The sequence below is a fragment of the Cibotium barometz genome, chromosome 37, assembly GCF_041138505.1.
Source record: "Cibotium barometz isolate CiBa-2024 chromosome 37, ASM4113850v1, whole genome shotgun sequence".
In the NCBI taxonomy this organism is placed as follows: Eukaryota; Viridiplantae; Streptophyta; class Polypodiopsida; order Cyatheales; family Cibotiaceae; genus Cibotium; species Cibotium barometz.
The window spans coordinates 22,240,233-22,258,937 of NC_141082.1; the positions used below are offsets into that span (position 1 = coordinate 22,240,233).

The 18,705-nt window shown below is 39.8% G+C and overlaps 1 pseudogene; it reads right to left on the minus strand.

The window, feature by feature from the left end:
- Window positions 1-208: 208 nt before the first annotated feature.
- Window positions 209-5,922, minus strand: LOC147617073 (nudix hydrolase 14, chloroplastic-like; annotated as a pseudogene).
- Window positions 5,923-18,705: the final 12,783 nt, after the last annotated feature.

Sequence of the window (18,705 nt, forward strand, 5' to 3'; positions counted from 1 at the left end):
GAATGATCATAGTCGAAGGCCTTGGTAGATGGCATGAAGAATAACTTCAGTATTTAGTGAATCTTATATTTAGATGCCTCACAATACATTAGGGTTCTTGTCTCCTTGAACTACTATGTTTTTTAGAATTCGTAACATCGCAAAAACAAAAAAACAAAAAAAATTGTCTCAATTGGAGTTCATGAGAAAATGTGTCAGTTGGGTGCCTTTAGAGGAGCTGGTAATAGTCCCTCCCTTTCACCATTTTCTACAAGTGTTTTTGTGTCTGTTATAAAGGTTTGTACAAAACTAAGTGTACTTTTATGAACTCCCCGTGCACTCTAAGGCCCATTTTCTCATGACCTTGTAAAGAATAAATCACCTCTTGTTTTACATGGCTTTTGTAGAGGTATAAAGTGATTCTTTCATCACATCCACCCGGAGAAGAGTATATTTGTTGTCCAGTTCGCTTGTCGAGAAAAAAAAATAGATTAACCAAATCAACAATCTTTATCTGTAGATCTGTTTCCCCCTCTTCCTCATGAGCAGCAACACCACCCAACAAAGTCTCCCGCGTCATCATCCACAACATGCATGCAGGCAGCTCAAGAAAGCACATGACCAATTGGAACCCGGCTTGCTCTCTGCAAGAAACAACATGCGTTCCTCCATTGCATTCTAGTAAAATGAGAATGGCTACTACTCCACTGCAAGCAAACACAATACCTGGAAGTGGTTTGCCAGTGGCATCATCTCTATCACCTATGCCTTGAACTTCACAAACCCCACACACTGCCCAAATATATCAACACTCTGAACTATGACCCCTTTTAATGAGCAAGAAGCTCCTCCATTTATTGTGCTGGACCTAAAACACCTCTTTGACCCTTTAGATTGGATAATTTAGATATCCACTGCTTAAATGGGACTGATTCAGCTACTTTCTAGAGGTCAAAATATGATACATCAGGCACTCCGATAACATCGAAATAGAGACCCCCAATAGGATTGCTTGAGAAAGCCATGGTGTGGATATTTGCTTGGTTTGTGTGGCTAAAACGTAGATTGGTCTTGCTCTTGCTCTAGAAACTTTGAAAAGACCATATGAATGAAGGGTTTTGTTTGCAACATAAAGCCTAGGGCAACAACATCGATTAGGGTTCGCTCTAGAATGAAGCGTCTCGTTAGCAAAACACATACATGTATATTTTGGCTTCAAGGGGGAGACTCGTTAGATAAAATGCTAAATCGGGGCATCGCATACCCAACCTTAAACAAATATACCTTGCTAATACCTCATGTTTGTTGTTTTATGCCATGTCAATCACATGCATATATGGAGAGAAAGTTTACCTTTGACCTTTAACAAAATTTTCAAACACCTTTTCTTTTGTAATTTGTTTGGAATCTATCTATCACAAAGAATAAGGCGCGTTATCATTTATAAGAGTGAAGGTCAAATCTAGAATGATTAGCTGTAGCTAAAAATTAAATTTATGTTATTGGAAATGCTCTAGAGGATATCAACTATGCTCTCACAAATGCATGGGGAGAAGTTAAATTTTGTCTCATAAGGTTAGTCCCTTGAGTGCATATGTAGGAGAAAGTGTAGAGAGAGAGAGAGGGGGGGGAGGAGGGAGGAGGGAGGAGGGAGGAGGGAGGGAGCGCGAAAGCGAGAGTTATACATCAACAAGTGTGGAGAGAGACACGGAGAGAGAGAGAGAGAGAGAGAGTTATATTTAATAGGTACATCAAAGCAGAAGCCATTAGACTTGTCATGGGTTGTGGTTGTGGATGTGCCAAAGGTTATGATTGTGGAGCGATGCTGGGTGGCTACATCAATTCATACTCAACCATGGTAAGATGAGAACTAAGACTCATGCAAATTTGTATGAAAGGAATTTTTCATGAACTCATTGTTTTTCTTACTTCTTTTTGTAGTTGGAAATGCAATCAAGTCCACCCTCGAAGTTTATGAGGGTAACATCAATTGTCTCATCCCTCACAAAATTAGAGGACAATAAAAAAATTGGTGGTCAAATTGGCCTATCACTATCAGGTACTCATTTGAGCTTAGTTGCTTCAACTTTCTTATTAAAACATGCTTAGCTAGAGGCTCCACATTTTGTTTCATGGAGAGCAACAAATTTGTTCTTAAGTTTTGTCCTTTCATTATCAATATTTCAATCTTGTCATGTGGATCTGATTTTATAAGAGTGCCTTACATGTTGATTTTATGCAACATCCATTATTATCTCTATTAGAATGTATGACATGTCTCGTAATTGCAACTTACCATGCCCTCTACCTAGACAAGTTTTTTGGGTAATCATCTTGGGTATGAAAGTAACCTATCCAAAACTTCAAAAGTCTATAAAGTTTCCTGATTGTAACTCAGTATTAATTTCTAAGAAATTTTAAATTTATACTATGGTCGGATGGGGTAGCAACAGACAGGTGGATTTTGCCCTTAAGAGCCTGTGTATTGTCTCCACATTGCATTTATGCACTACAACACAACCCATGCATAGCGATGCTTGTTTACATCGCTACGGGCATCGATATGGGGTATCACTTAGGCAACCTCATTATCACTTAGGCAACCTCATTAGCGACGCCTAAACGTCGCATAAGTGATGCATAAGCATTGCTTAAGCGACACATTTTGCATCACATAAGCGACGCCTAGATGTTGCTTTAATAGATGCAAATATCTAGAGCATTGCTTAAACGATGACGGGCATCGCATAAGCGATGCTCGATGAGTATTTTAATGATTAAAAATCCAGTTCTCTCTCTGTTGCTCTAGCATTGCTTTGGAATGACGATTCTCTCTATCTATCTGTCTCTCTCATTATTACAATACTTCTCTCTCTTACACACACATACATACAATATCAAAGTACTCATTCTCTCTCTCTCTCTCTCTCTCTCTCTCTCTCTCTCTCTCTCTCTCTCTCTCTCTCTCTCTCTCTCTCTCTCTCTCTCCTCAAATTGGATTCAGCACTCTCTCTCTCTATCTCTCTCTTGACTTGAATTGGATTGAGAACACATTAAAGAACTCTCTCTCTCTCTCTCAAAGGTCAAGCACACAAGTAAGCAATGATCAATTCAACATGGCGGATTATAACATCGGTAAGAAAATTACATTTGTGCACAAAGTTGAACAAAAATAAAAGCTTATGTAAATATAAGTAAGCGTACAAGAGTACAAAGTATATAAAGTGATCAAATGTTTGTAAATGGTAAAATATGATGACAAATGGTAGAATGTGAGGCCGGCATAGTCTACCTAATCCTATACTCATATCTATGGGTAATAATACGTATAACTATATACAATGTTGCCTCCAAATACAAAATGCGGCTCAAAACAAGCTAGGGATCTAGAGCAGGGAGAACGAGGATCCTCTAGTCTCCATGGTCTGTACCCTTGTTGTCCTCATAAGCATCGTCCCCCCCTGATGCCGGCTGCTTCGTCGACATAGATTTGTACCCAATGGCACTTTATCGATCTACTTCTGTCATGTCCTAATTGAAAAGATGCAGGGGAGAAGAGATCTTGAGCTCTTGCACACTCACACAAACCCTAGAAGAGAACACACAAGGTGAGAGGTTGAAAATTCTTCGTCTTCTTCACACAACAAAAGAGGTCTACAAAGAAGATAAAGTGACTAGCACACATAATAGAGTATATACAAGCGGTCCATAATGTGCACGCGCTAAGAGGAGTGGGTAAATGTGGACTAGTCAGCGTAGTCCAGCCTTTAGAATCTCTGGCGAAGATATGTCGGTGCTAGCTACCAAACCCGTCAATGATGTAAATGTCGAACGATCATGCAGGCACCTCGTGAGTGTCAGCTCATGTTGAGATTGACATCTAAAAACACTCCCCCTCAAGCTCAACTCTAGCTCATGAACTCCAAGCATATCTCAAAATCTACGGAGCTTCTCAGCTCCCAAGGCCTTCGTGAAGATGTCAGCAACCTGATCATGTGTGCTGGCGTAGGCCAAGTCGATGTTGCCTACCAAGACTCTCTCCCTAATATGAAGTGATAATGTACCTCAATGTGTTTCATCCGTGCATGGAAAACTGGGTTCTTGGCCAAATGTATACTGCTAAGATTGTCACAATATATGACAACCTTTCTCTCCACATGCAACCCCAAATCAGCAAAGTAGCTTGCGTAACCAAGCTACCTCACACGATGCCACTGCAGCTCCTCTATACTTTGCCTTTGTACTCGACAAGGCAACTGTGGGTTGCTTCTTGCTGCTCCATGTTATAACAGCACTCTCCAATGAAAACATAAATCCACTGGTTGATCTCCTGTCTGAGATGCTACCTGCCCAATCTGCAAACCACCCATGCCAAGCAGTCATAGACTCAATCGTTGGTGGGTCGGGCCTCACTACTAGAACGGAAAATGGACATTAGCTTTACAAAACTTACTCAAAAATATAGTAATGTTCAATTATATCTAGCATGTTAAAACTGCTAAAGTATGCAAATGGAAAAAATGTCCCAATTAAGGTTATTAGTAAGGAAATGTTATTACCATGGAAATTTATTTGAAAGCTTGTTTTCATGATTAATAAGAATGTTTTGAATTTTAAAACATTACTTTGAAAGCTTTTTTGTAGATAGTTCAGGAAAAAATGGCTTTGGAAGAAATGATAAAGTATAAGGGACATTGTTATCTTTTGTGTATTACAGATTCAAAAAGAGAAACACAAAAACATGTATACTATATGTAAAATAAAAAATAAGTGTAAAATTTAATGCAATGCTCGATAAAATCATTAACAAATATTCAACATATGTTAAGCTCTTAGCATCCTTTTCTTGTTCCCAAGGGCAAACTTCCACTTTGGTTTCCTTTTTTAGTTTTTCTAGTACTCCTCAAAGCTTTCCTTTTTCTAGTTGTTTTGGTAATCCTTGAATCCAATGGCCAATGAATTCAACTAAAAAATAATGCATTCGTGGTAGTGACAAAGTCATTGGAAATTGCAAAACAAGTACAAGCACATGTAAAGCTCTTAGTGCAAAGGCATTGGCAAATGTAAAGAAAACTCAAGCACATGCCAAAGCTCTTAGTCAATGCTAAGCATAAGACAAAGATTTCACTTAGGAGATTGACAAATGCAAAGAAAATTCAAGAGAGCTTTTGATGATTTTATTTTTCCTTCATATGGTTTTCCATCTAATGGAAGAGTCTACATTCCATACTATTGTTGACGGTCCCAGCTGACACACTTGTACAATGTAAGGATAGAGGAGTTGAAGCATCATACTATTGTTGAGGGTCCCAACCGACACACTTCTACGGTGTCCCCCTCCCAAACCACCAATGTTGAGGGTCGATCCCTCTCGACCTAGTGCTATACTAAAGAGACCCTCCCACCCCCACACTGATTAGTTTGCTTCATATGTATTGGTAAGAGAAAAGGGCCCATTGTGGATGGGTGCTAAAGAAAAGGCTTAAACCACCCTTAAGTGCTAATGTAGGTCACGTGACCCCACCTCTAAATAATGAAAGCCTCTTGAAGAGAGGTTTGGTGTGCTAGTGAGAGAACATGGCCCCCTCTAACGAGAGGAAGTCGAAGGGTACAATCGTTGGTTTCCCACATGTTGTTTTATGTTGGGTGTGATACAACATACATGTACATCCTCTAGCCATGATCATGGACTCATTTTTGTCAAGGTTCTATTCTATGACAATGTAAATGCCTAACCATTCACAAAGCGATATCAACCGCTTATTGCTTATCTGCAAGTGAGTACCATTGTTTTGTCCCCCATCAATGCCATTCCTATTTGTAAAAAAGCTTAAGCTGACCATTTTCAGGATGGTTTTGCCTTTCCTCTCCCTCTTCTTCTGTTTCAATTCGTTCGCCTGCTACACCACCCTCTGTGGAATACTGCTCCTCGAGCGCCTCCATGGCGTGCCTTTACCCCAGCTAGAGGTGCTCCTCGGCCCTATCCTCTCTCTCCTCTGCAAGGCCTACGTCGTCAATCTTCTCCTGGCCTATGTATGCACAAGCCTCGTAGCATCTCCCAAGTCATCTATGCCTGCTCTCTACACTGGGAATCGCCCTCTTGATAGGGTCTCTGGCAGTGGGAGCGTGGGCTGAGGCTGCTGCACTAACCCATCAAGGTTTTCTATTCCGTCTCATACCACTCACCTTTGGACCCCCATCAGTCGCTGTCCCGCCTCCTCCTCCGGTATGATCTATCACATATGAAGCTTCCACTTAAGAGGAGAGCTACTAATTCTCATTAAGAGAGGAGTTCTTCTCCTAGAGTTACACACAAATATACACAAGAGAGGGGTTTTTCTGGACCTAGAGTTATACACAAATATACACAAGAGGGTTCTAGATTTATACCGTTAATGTTCACTTTTATGGGTGGAGTTTCTAAGCCAGCCTTTGGATTTTGTGAAATGATTATTTTGAATATATCACATATCCTTAATGTATTTTGTGAAATTCTTTTTTTAGTACATCACATATCCTTAACGTCTTTTTAAATACATCACATATACTTAACGTCTTTTGTTGAAATGATTTTTTTAGTACATCACATATCCTTAATGTCTTTTGTGAAATGCTTATTTTTAATACATCACATATCCTTAATGTCCTTTGTGAAATGAATATGTGAGCCTCTCTCTCTCTCTCTCTCTCTCTCTCTCTCTCTCTCTCTCTCTCTCAAAAAAAAAAAAAAAAAAAGCACACACACACATCCAAATATCATTATGCTACATACACACCCCTACCATATGCCATATATTGGGTGTGGCTATGTAATATCCCTGTTAGACATACACACCCCTGTTACCATATGCCATATATTGGGTGTGGCTATGTAATATCCTTGCTAGATACACACCCCTACCATATGCCATATATTGGGTTTGGCTATGTAAAATCCTTCCCATTTTTAATATCCATTCACATGTCATAGAACCGTATCAAGTGGAAATGTAGCCCACTAATATCCACATTATTTGACAACATGCACATAAGAATCAAGGTTTCCATTGATGTGTTAGTGTAGTGAAATAATTTTACTGACAAAAAGGGAGACAACACATCAGAAAACTTGCAATATACAATAAATATATTGCCACTACAATTATAAGGCGGATATATTCTAAAGAATTTAGTGATAATAATACATAAAAATCACTAGTTTATGTGCGTGTGAGATTTATCATACTAACTGTAATTTTCATATAAAAATCAAGTATTGTTTTTGCTATGACATCTATGTAGTTGTGCCATTCAAGATTTCTTAGATAAAGTGACCTTGCGTATGCATTATGCAAGTTTTTTTTATATAGATTTGGTTCATAATCCCACCTCATTTTGACTTCATGCAAGGTTGATGTCACTACTTTTACTTGTTGGGGAAAATCTTATCATATAACACTAATTCCACTTGGGAATTATTATCAAACTTGGTTTTTAGTACTATTTCTTTGTGAGGTAGGGCAAGGTGAAATCATGATCTCACTTTGGTGCTCAAGTATTTTTAAATTTTAAGGTTTGATTACACTTTGGTATATTATTCTTGTGTTTATGCCTGTTAAAACAAGTTTTACCACAACATCATATACTGACATTGAAAAGATGCAGGGGGGAAGTGTAAGATCCCTATTCCCACCGAGCAACGGATTCGGGGTACTGGCAGCGGAAGTAGCGCTTCTCGCGCGGGACAGGGGTCCCACACTCGTCGGGGCCTCGCCCACGGATATCCGGATAAGAGACTAATCCGTCGGTTGTTCCAAAACCGAACCCGGAAAAACTTTCTTAACCGGAAGCACGGGCGATTCCACCAGGATAACTTTTTACTCTAACGTAGTCAAGATCATTTCTGATCGAGATGATCCAATTACATTTATACGATACTTAGTCAGTTCAAGGAAGAAACTTGCACTTGGATCATTGGGATCAACGCTTTTTTCCCCATTCAAGAGGCACAGCCGTTGATTCCTATCCATAGAACAGTTACTGTCCGGGATTTTTTTTTTTTCTATCGTAAAAACAAAAGTTTGAGTCTCGATTTACGGATCCATCAGTCCAGCCTAACCCCATCCAATCCCATGGGTTAGCCAACCGCCCAACCACTTTAGTGATGGGATCCAATTAAAAATTTGGTTAGGTTTTGTCCCGGGTACCAAGGAAAAGAGTTCCAAGGCCCCCTAGCCGGATGTTCATGCAAAATAAAACTAGTCACACCACTCACACACCCAATATGAAATTGCCTTTTCACAGATTCAACCAGTTTAAAACAATCCTTTAATAAAACCATGGTATCACTGATCACCATCTTCCAATTTATCCAGTTGATTCATCTACATGCATCCATCCACATCTCTATTTACATCCTCATCTATACATCTACTTCTACATGCATACATCCACATCTCTATGCATACATCCACCTCCACATTCACACTCACATCCATACATCTACATCTACATGCAAACATCCACATCTCCATGCATAATAAAATTCTTTTAATTAATCTAGGATGATAGTTCCTAGAATATAGTAGGAAGTCCTCTTTTTATGCTTTGAATGAATTTATTTTATGCGTAATTTCTATAAAAATTTTGCCATAGCTCCGCTACTATGACTGATAAATCTCAATTTTTTTCTAAGGGATAAAGCTTATCATTAAGGAAATAATTAGAATGGTCTCTAATTGGGTCATCAATCCATAATGGATTGGATCATCAATGTGCGTAAACTAAAAGCATAGCAAAAAACCATTAATTTGGCCTCAAGCATAGCTTAATCTTGGATTAAGAAAAAGCTTTATGAAAAGCTTCATTTGGATTGAGAATGGGTCATGAGTATGACCATTTCTTGAGTGAGAGAGAGAAATTACATAAAAACCATTAGAATTTTAACATAAATGGAAATTAACTTCAATAGCATTTATTAAATTATGTAACTCTTCACTACTATTCACCAATTAACTTCAATAGCATTTAAAAAACCATACCAATTAAACTTCTCAAGCTTGAGAGGGGTTGAGAAGAGAGAATCATTGAGTAATTATAGAAAAGATCAAAATTCAATATACTTACCTTATAATTTGCTTGATTCTTTATTCACGGTAGAGGCCCCCAACCAATCAATTGGTTTAGTATGTTGATGGAGCCACCAATGGGGATTGAAGAAAGAGAGAAGTGTCAAAAACTAGTGAATTATTAAAGAATTCACAGTTCTTGGCTTAGGTGGAGTAACAAAGCATAAGACACTATATATTTTGGCTTAGATGGAGTAGAGTAACAAAGCATAAGACACTATATATTTTAGCTTAGGTGGAGTAGAGTAACAAGGCATAAGACTCTATATATTTTGGCTTAGGTGGAGTAGAGTAACAAGGCATAAGACTCTATATCTTTTTCAACAAGGGAAGGCTTCTATTTATAGGAAAATTTGAGCTCCTAACCAAACAAACTGATTCTAGAATTTTCCAAGTCAGTTTGGTCACTTTTTGACCATTTTTAGGTCAGTTAAGCTAACTTTTTGGAACTAGACTTGAATGAGGAGAGAGGAGAGATAAAATATCTCAATTTTTATGAGTTTAAAATTTATTCAAGCATGTGAAATATGCACCTCCTTTAAAGAATTCCCCTTCCTTACATATGTGTCATAATGGAATCATTTTAATATTGCTCATAGTTTTTTACTAATAAGCCTTGTACATTTTCAACTCTTCATCTTATGTGAGCATTTAAGGGACTCCCCTTCCTTACATATGTGTCATAATAAAATCATTATTCCCAAAATATCTCATATTTTTAATATTGCTCATAGTTTTTTATTAATAAACCTTGTACATTTTCAACTCTTCATCTTATGTGAAATATGCACCTCCTTTAAAGAACTCTCCTTCCTTACATATGTGTCATAATGGAATCATTTTAATATTGCTCATAGTTTTTTACTAATAAACCTTGTACATTTTCAACTCTTCATCTTATGTGAGCATTTAAGGGACTCCCCTTCCTTACATATGTGTCATAATAAAATCATTATTCCCAAAATATCTCATATTTTTAATATAGTTTTTTACTAATAAACCTTGTACATTTTCAACTCTTCACCTCATGTGAGCATTTACTCATTTTTGGGTATTTTCTTTTTACAATTTGGATTTATCTCCTCCCTACACATGGATTGATGCTATTGGCCCATAGGAACCTTAATTGGACCATAGTCTAAAGATTTATGAAAATCTAGACCCTTAGGCTAAGGTTCTTTATACCTATTTCCAATTAATTCCAATTGCACATTGGAAAATTCTTTTTAAATTTCTGTTTCAGGGGAACTCATCTGAATTATAAGAGATATTTTTCTATCCAGAAATATTCAAAATCTGAATATTCTCTCTCTAGAATATTTTCTCTCTCTAGGTTAAAACAGTCACAAACAAGATCTCTTATATTTCAGAAAAGGAATTGATTACAGGGGAATATACTAGACATCAAAAAGGGGTTGGGGGAGGAATCTTACATTCTACACCACTTAAAAAACGCGAGATGTCCTCATCTCGCAACTTGGAATAATTTCGCAAGATGCACGAATATGAGACTTAGAGAAAAATTTTAATCACGATTAACCACCAAGAAAAGTCTTAAAGAGAGCAAGATTCAAAATAAGAACAAGATTTAAACTTTATTCATTCTCGGAACTTATACAGTAAAGATAGAGAAACTCTTTACACTTCCATAAGCCCGTCCATCATATGGTCACAAAAGCAGTCCTCACAAGCTGCACAAGTATAGGGTAACTCATCTATGGGAATGATTCTGCTGGTTATTGCCGCACCCATCTCAGTGGTATGAGGTGATCTAACAAAAGGACCTCTGAGAGGCAAGCCAAAAACGGGGTAAAGGCATATCTTCTCATGAGGAAGAAAACATGCCAGTAAGAAGACCCGCTCAGAAAACCCAAGATGCCTTGATCTCATGACACAGTAGTATCGGGGACCCAAACCCAAAGCTTCAATAACCATGGCCAAGCGGACATTGTTACGAAAGTGTTGCTGACCCCAGGGTGTTACCCTAGTTATGTTTTGATAGGTCCGCCATTTGGTCTGCGCTACAGAAGTTCCTAGGTGAGGAAAAAGTGAGCGCTCATACTGTTCTATAAAGTCTTTCTTCACAGACTCTCTTGCGTCTTGAAGGTGAGAAATCATCAGGGATAAAACTAATTCCTGTTGCCAAGCCATGAAGGAGATTAAGAAAGAAAGGAGATTGATGGGAGTAAGATTACTGTGAGCGACAAGTAAAAGTTACGACTTATATAAAGGAAGGAGCTAGCGTAACCTAGAAGCCAACGGTAACTTGCCACTGAAGTTTTACCGTCTTTCCATGATTTGTGTTTGACACATTTTTCTATAGAAGGCATTACGAATTTTGAGATGAGGAGATAAAAGAAACTTGTAGGCTAAGTCACCTACTTTCATTGAATTCAGATATAAGGATCACAATATCTGGGGGATAACTTCTTATACTCCCCAAGAGATAAAGAACTTCTTTTGGGCCGTACTCGAATGAAAACCAAAACCTTGGTATCCAAAACACCGATTCTCACTTCTAAACTCATTGTTCTAAATCCTTAAAACAGGCGTGACTCCTGAGAAGTATTCTAGGAAAAGGGTCTTCCTTTTTTAAACAGAAATTTTCTTTTATTTTAGAGAGGGAATAATTATAAGATCAGAAAGGAAGATTCTTACTCCAATATACCTCGAAGGTTGGGGAGGAATCTTACAGGAAGAGAGCTTGAGCTCTTGCAAGCACACACACACACTCACAAAACCCTAATAGAGAACACACAAGGTGAGAGGCTGAAATCTTCTTCTTCTCTACTCAACACTCAACACACCATATACAAGATAAGAGTACACATAATATGAAAGGTACTCAACCAATACATACACGGGTTCTCTATAGTGTGAACCCGACTAAATGAGCTGGCGCTATAACTATGCCAGTCTCTAGAATGGCTGTCACACAGCTTGTCATCCCACTGGCCGCATATCACCCAAGATCTCACCAACCATGCCAGTGGTGTAAGTGTGGGGCCTATTCCCCAGGCGGGTCATCAGTGGCCACCGCCTCACTAGACGAGCTCGATATCTCAACACTCCCCCTCGAGCTCAACTCCATCTCATGTACACCAAGCGAAGCCCTGAATCTGCGGAGCTTCTCTGTACCCAATGCTTTGGTGAAGATGTCAGCTACCTGATTGTCTGTGCTGACATAAACAAGGTCAAGATCTCCTGCCAAGACCTTCTCTCTGACGAAGTGGTAGTGGACCTCTATGTGCTTTGTACGAGCATGAAAGACTGGGTTCCTGGCCACTTGTATACTGCTAATGTTGTCACAGAAAATGACAACTTGTCTATCCACTGATAGACCCAAATCTGCAAGTAGCTTTCTCAACCAAGCTACCTCACATGCTGCCATAGCAGCTCCTCTATACTCGGCCTCTGTACTCGATAGAGCAACCATAGGCTGCTTCTTGCTGCTCCAAGTCACAGCAGCACTCCCCAAAGAAAACATGAAGCCACTCGTAGATCTTCTGTCTGAGATACTACCAGCCCAATCAGCATCTGTGTACCCATGTACACATATCTCTGTCCAATCAGCATCTGTGTACCCATGTACACATATCTCTGTCCCAGTCTCATAGAATAGTCCACAATGCAAAGTAGACCTCGCATACCTCAGTATGCGTCTCACTGCATCTAAATGCGGTTTCCGTGGAACCTGCATAAACTGACTCACCAACCCAACAGCATAGCTCAAATCTGGTCTGGTGATCGTCATGTAGATCAAACTTCCTACTATGCTCCTGTACATAGTAGGATCCTCCAAGATCTCTCCAGAATCTGCACTCAACTTGCCATTCTGATCCAATGGCACAGAAATAGGCTTACAGCCTGTCATACCATACTTGGACAACATGTCCAAGCCATACTGTCTCTGCAGTAATCCAATACCATGTGGTGACCTAATCACCTCAATGCCCAAGAAATATCTGAGCTCCCCCAGATCCTTCATCTCGAACTTCTGTCTAAGCAAGATCTTTACATCAAAGATCTCTGCATCATGGTCTCCCGTAATGATCAAGTCATCTACATAGATGACAACAAGCACAACCCCTCTTTCACCATGTCTCACATACAGCGAGAAATCTGCATTGGCTACATGAAAGCCAATAGTGACAAGATATTCAGAAATCTTGTCAGACCATGCTCTTGGTGCTTGCTTTAAGCCATACAAGGCTTTCTTCAACCTGCAAACATGCTCGGGGTGACCCACATCCTCATAACCAGGTGGCTGCAACATATACACCTCTTCTTGCAAATCCCCATGCAAGAATGCATTCTTTACATCCATCTGATGTAAAGACCATTGCTTTGACGCAGCCACTGCTATCACAACTCTCACTGTTGCCATCTTGGCAACTGGACTGAAAGTTTCCTCATAATCAATGCCATATGTCTGCGCATATCCTTTTGCTACCAATCTAGCCTTGTACCTGTTTATGCTTCCATCACTGTTATGTTTTACTTTGTATTTCTTGCCTTCAGGCGATTGCACTAAATCCCAAGTTTCATTTCCATATAGTGCATCCATCTCCTCATCCATAGCTTTCTCCCAACACACATTTCCAACAGCCTCATCAATGCATGTGGGCTCTACAACCTGCACAACCTTTGCCATATATGCATAGTGATGTGCCACATAGCCATCATATGTAAATCTCTGCACAGGGTTCTTCACTCTCCCTGATCTTCGCAGCTTTTCATTCATGGCTTCCATAGCCTTCTTTACACCAGGTGTTCTCATAGCTGGGATCCCAAGCTCCTCATCAAGGCTCATATCTGAAACCACTAGACTCTCCATCAACATGAGAATGCCCTGCAGAAATGTCAGGCATACCAAGGGGCTCAACCACTTTCTCTTTTCCTTTACGTGATGTACTAATCACATTTGGAGGGCTGGTATTATGACGCAGCCTGCCACTCCATGGTCTATCAATAGACCCACTAGATGAGGACTCTCTTGGTCCACTCAAAGACTGTGATTGCTGACCTGCATTCTGTGCAACCACACTTCCACTCACATCAGCCCCAACAGCTTCCTTTTCAGCAGCATACCAGCTGCTCATCTCATCAAAGACAACATCCCTGCTTACCCTTAACTCACGTGTAGCAGGGTTATAACACCTGTATCCCTTTTGCTCAAGGGAGTATCCAATAAACACACATTTTTCAGCTTTTGGATCCAGCTTAGTTCTCAGCTCATCTAGCACATGCACATATGCAATGCATCCAAAGACTTTCAGATGAGACAAATTTGGTTTTCTGCCAGTAAACCTCTCCTCTGGAGTTACATCATGTATGGCTGCAGTTGGAGTCCTGTTCATGATGTATACTGCTGTAGAAACAGCCTCAGCCCAATAGCAATGCGGCATATTCTTCTCTTCCATCAATGCTCGCGCAATCTCAGCAATGTGCCTGTTTTTCCGCTCAGCAACTCCATTTTGCTGCGGAGTGTATCTGCATGTAAACTGTCTCCGAATACCATTCTTCTTCAGAAATGCAGAGAACTCATTGGAGAAGTACTCTCCCACTCCATCTGACCTTAGGCACTTTACATATTTCCCTGTTTGCTTTTCAACCAAAACTCTGAAAGTCTGAAAGTGAGTGAACACCTCACTCTTCTCCTTCATGAAATATACCCACACTTTCCTTGTGTGGTCATCAATGAAAGTCACATAATACCTGCAGCCTCCCATAGATATGGTCTTCGTAGGACCCCATACATCTGAATGCACAACATCTAGTACATTTCTGCTCACATATCTATTACGTGGAAACACATGCTTTGTTTGCTTCCCAAATTGGCATGCTTCACATATTTTCTGCATACCTTCCACTTTAAATTTTGGCAATCCTGTCACAATTCCTTTTGTCTGCATAGACTTCAATCTCTGCACATTTACATGTCCAATCCTTTTATGCCAAATGTCTGTGTCTGCAACAATTCCTGAACCATTTGCAAACATCGCAGCACTCATTTCAGGCATGTCTACATTCAATGTAAACATTCTGCCCACTCTGTTGCCTTTTGCAACCAACCTGCACTTGTCTTTGAAGTCTTCGACATAACAACCATCAGGGTTAAACCGAACCTGCAAACCCTGCTCAATCATCTGGCCAACTGAAACCAGATTCTTTGTTATGTTCGGTACATGAAGTACATCTGCAAGGTACTTCACTTTGCCATCCTGCATAGACAATGGCACATCTCCCAACGTGGGCAATTGGATGAGTAGTGTCATCCCCTGTTTCCACAAAACCTGGTCTTTCCGGGTTTTTCATCTCCTTGAACCACTCCCCATGACTCGTCATGTGGTTCGAAGCACCTGAATCCATATACCATACATTATGTTTTTGTGCTGCATCAACATTTTCAGACATGGCATTCACGACATGCTGCATAACAAACAACCTTTCATTATCCTCATTATTTCTGCTTGAGGATGCATAGTTGTTTTGCTGCACTTTCCCATTTTGCATGTCAGCCTGCTTCTTATAACATTCTGCGTGCACATGTCCAGGCTTACCACAATAAAAAGCATTCATGTGCATCATTATATTGCCTTTGCCGATTTCCATGGCCTCTTTGACTCCCCCTGCCTCTGAATCTGCCTCTTCCACCTGTGTGTTGTTGTTGTTGTTGTTGTGTATTCTGGGACTATTGTTGTTGCTGCTGCTGCTGCTGGCCATAATTCTGATTACCTGTTCGGCCACCTCCTTGACCGCGTCCGCGGCCTCCTCTACCTCATCCTCTTCTTGAACTCGTGTAGAAGGCCTGTTGCTCTGAACTGTTTTTGCTTTGTGAAGACTGTTGGTCTTCACCCAAGCTCTTCTCTTCCATAATCAGCATAGACACCAAATCTGTAAAGTTGGGAATGTTTTCCCGAGTCTGAATAGACGTCTTGAACGCCTTGTATTGTGGCCCGAGACCACGTAGACAGACTTCCACCTTGTCATCATCATCTACTGATACACCAATAGATGCAAGGGATTCCACAATACCCTTTATCTTCAGCGCATAGTCATTCATAGACATGCTCTTTTTCTCCACAGTATGAAGTTCATTCTTCAACTGTATCTTACGTGCCTTGGTATTTGTTTCATAAAGCTTTACCAAGGTGTCCCACGCCTCCTTGGGGGACTTGGCATCCTGAATGTGCCCAATCATGGTGTCCTGTATACTAATGGATAGCCAATACATAACCTTCCTGGCTCCTTGGTTCCAGTCTTTAAACTCTTTCTCATATGCAGCAGTCGGATTTATATCCGGTATCTCCGGTGCCTCTTCATGCTCACCTTCTATGTAGTCCCAATAGCCTTTTCCCATTAGGAAATTCGTCAACCTGAACCTCCAAGCATGGAAGTTATTCTTGTCAAGCTTCTCAGCCACAATCTGAGTTATCCCATCATTTGACATCTTGCCAAACATACAATTTTACCAGAAACTGCACTCTGGTTTTTCTGCACAAACTGCTGTATTTTCTGCACAGCGGTACTGTAGTACTCTCAAATGTCACAACCAGTGACTTCAATGTGCATACATACACCCAATGGCAACTGTAGACCTCTTTGCAGCACCCACAGTGTCTACACAGTCAATCTGTCTTCCTGCAGTTCTTAAAACAGAGTTCTGCAGAGAATCGATGACTTACCCGCAGTGCTCGAAATCGCCTACTTTCTGAAAAACGGAGGTCCAGACGCGCCCAAAACGCGTTTTCGGCCCAAAAAATTATAGTCCGTGTAGGATTGTATAGTTGCCCACTAGCTTTACTCCCACGAAGAAAGCTCCTCAATCAGAGACCGTTTGCCGGTGCCTCCCGTAGAGCTCCCGACAAGGGTGTAGTCACCAACACAATAGGGAAGAGTAGTTGAAGCTCTTACCCTCGTACCGCTTCCTGTGGTTCTCTTGCTTGCAGCTCAATCAGCCCTTAGCATGAACCAGGCTCTGATACCATGAAAAGATGCAGGGGGAAGAGAGCTTGAGCTCTTGCAAGCACACACACACACTCACAAAACCCTAATAGAGAACACACAAGGTGAGAGGCTGAAATCTTCTTCTTCTCTACTCAACACTCAACACACCATATACAAGATAAGAGTACACATAATATGAAAGGTACTCAACCAATACATACACGGGTTCTCTATAGTGTGAACCCGACTAAATGAGCTGGCGCTATAACTATGCCAGTCTCTAGAATGGCTGTCACACAGCCTGTCATCCCACTGGCTGCATATCACCCAAGATCTCACCAACCATGCCAGTGGTGTAAGTGTGGGGCCTATCCCCCAGGCGGGTCATCAGTGGCCACCGCCTCACTAGACGAGCTCGATATCTCAACAGACATGGGTATCATAGATGTAATAGAAGTAATATACAATTATACTCTGCATTTGATGATCTAGTTAAGAATTGTAACATGTAATAAAGCAGCTCATGTAGAGACCTTAACACAATGTGGTTAATTATAGCTAAAAATATATGCTCTTATTTCATTGATCATGCTATAAAAAAAAATTTTACAAAAGTGTGCTTTAGATTTGTATCCTATGTTCTATCAAATGATGAATAAATTATATTGATAATACTTGAAGATAAGTCGATTCCAAATAAAGAAAATAAATACTATAACTTTTCCCAAGATATATTGTTTTAAAAACTTAGAGCAATAAAATGAAGGTCTCAATGGAGTCAATGTTTGCTTTCTTAAGGGAAGCTCTTCTTTGAGAAAATCCATCTATATATTTGGTACAACATTTACATTGAGTAAAATAGTTAGCTTGCACCAATTTTACAACTAGCTTGTGTCAAGAAATATTATTTAAACATAAGACTAAAATATATATTTTATCGTACTAAAGTTATTGACATTGTAGATAGGTTCTCTTATTTCCTTCATTGAGATAATATTTGAAGAAAACGCATATTATTTCTCTCCCAAAACCATATCATGTTGGACAAGCATGCTAATTTTTGAATAATGAAGCTCTAGATTTAATTGATAAGCTTATGTATCTATGCCATACACATAAATGTGAATATGTAATCCTTTGAAATTTTGAAAAGAGATCTTTACAGTAAGCAAAAGCTCTTGTTATTAGCTTGGCAAGATTAAACTTGGGATCGAATATTTCCTTGATGTCTGTAAAACTTTTATCTGCTCCAACTTTGTAAACCAAACTAAATATTTTCCTTGATAGTTGTAAAGCTTTTGTCTATCCCAACTTTGTAAAGCAAACTGAATATATTCTCCCCATAATTCTCCTCTTCAATTAACTCTCTTATAACCTCTGTTTGTATTGTGTGAACAACAAAGTAAACCTATGTTTAAACAAATATTATATAAAGTGTTAATATCTCTCTTTTAAAGGAGGTCTCACCGTCTAAAAAGGAAAATTTTAAGGATCCCATGGGCCTTCTCTTTGTATGGTAGAGTATCCATATTATGTTTAGGACTAGAGATGACCCACCGTGTGAAGAGGGCACCTCCAAGGTTCTCTATGGCATTCCTATTACATGATTCCTATTGCACGATAGGGTACCCACAGAGTGAAGTGGATAAAACACACGGATTAAAGTGCT